This window comes from Amphimedon queenslandica, unplaced genomic scaffold, assembly GCF_000090795.2.
Source record: "Amphimedon queenslandica unplaced genomic scaffold, v1.1 AMPQUscaffold_11351, whole genome shotgun sequence".
NCBI classification, from domain to species: Eukaryota; Metazoa; Porifera; class Demospongiae; order Haplosclerida; family Niphatidae; genus Amphimedon; species Amphimedon queenslandica.
This window is the reverse complement of record NW_003548406.1, coordinates 7,941-9,295: the sequence shown is the minus strand read 5'-3', so window position 1 is coordinate 9,295 and position 1,355 is coordinate 7,941. Positions and strand designations below refer to the sequence as shown.

Below are 1,355 nucleotides of genomic sequence, written 5' to 3'. Positions count from 1 at the left end.
ATTCTAATGATAGCTCTTGTCTGCCTGCTTGAAGTCTTGACTGATCTAATTGTATTGTGTGCCTTAGCGTATTAAGGAACTACTGAGAGAGAGAGAGGGAGAGGGAGAGAGAGAGAGAGAGAAGTATTTAATGATCCACATACATGTATGTGTTTCTTTCTTTACCTCCAGTTGTTGTTTGAGATCATGACAATTTGAATTAAAAAGAAGAAAGCACTTTCTCAAAGAGCGACCAAAACATCAACAGATTCGTTCTGAAGCAACTGACAAAATACAATTTAACACAAAATGAAATACGTATTTCATAAAGTTGCTCATTTACAGTAAGTGATGGCAGAGTCCGTCTTGTATGAGAACTCTCAGTGATTTAATGTCCCCAAGACTCTTCCCGCCACACTCCAAAATAACAGTCACCAAATCCAACCCAATGCATATCACTCGTGTGTCATTCCTTTATGGAGGAAAGGAAGAGAGAGAAAAGAGAGAAGATTGTATGATTAAATAAGAGATCAATGGGCACACAGCAATTCACCCAAATTAAGCACTCCAAACTATCTACATTGTACAACATACATGTTCATGTAGCTACGTAAAATAATAATGAATATCATCATTACCTGCCACGAGTCTCTGTGAACAACAAGAACTAATGAGAGCATCTGTAATGAGAGAGAGAGAGAGGAGACAAGAGTATTAGGAAAAGTGAGAAGTGTTGTGGTGAATTGCATGTGACTGTGTCATAAAGGAAGTGCCATTAAGTAATAATGTCAATGAACAGCAAATTTATTTTAAGCAAGATGTGACAAATTTCACCAAATTATAAAATAATGGATTCCACAAGTTTCACTAAGAGGAATTGTTAGTCATATATATTACTATTAAAACAATAAGTAACACAATGTACTGAAATGGCACAAGTTCTTATACAAGTAAAAGGCCAGGGTCAGGGTTGAGTAATCAATATCAATTGCAGCATATGTATGTATTAATTAGCAGTCTTAGACATTAGTACTAGTGTTGTTGTAGTTCCTTGGTACTAGAACTAAATCAATTCTAGTACTGCCTTTTTTTCATAGTTCTAGTTCCAAGAACTAGAACTAGTACTATTTTTACAATCAATGTAAGAACTAGAACTAAACTAGAACTAGCTTATACAAGACTTGTAGTACTAGAACTAACCTGGAACTAAACTTTGCCAGAGTCTCAGTACTAGAACTAAACTGGAACTAAAAGTACATTCTCTTGTGGTACTAGAACTAGTTTGGAACTAGAATTGTAGAACAATATTTGTTGACAAAGAAGGTACTAATTTGTCAGTAAAATATTTTAGTACATAACAAAGACTGAACAACAAA

General features: G+C 34.7%; 1 long non-coding RNA gene across 1 annotated transcript; it reads right to left on the bottom strand.

Annotated features, from left to right (window-relative positions):
- Positions 1–234: 234 nt before the first annotated feature.
- On the bottom strand, positions 235–655 carry LOC109589409 (uncharacterized). Its single transcript, XR_002188681.1, has 3 exons — positions 618–655; positions 323–451; positions 235–263 (listed from the first exon to the last, which is right to left on the bottom strand). It is a non-coding gene; the product is annotated as an uncharacterized LOC109589409 (long non-coding RNA).
- Between the last annotated feature and the right edge of the window lie 700 nt (positions 656–1,355).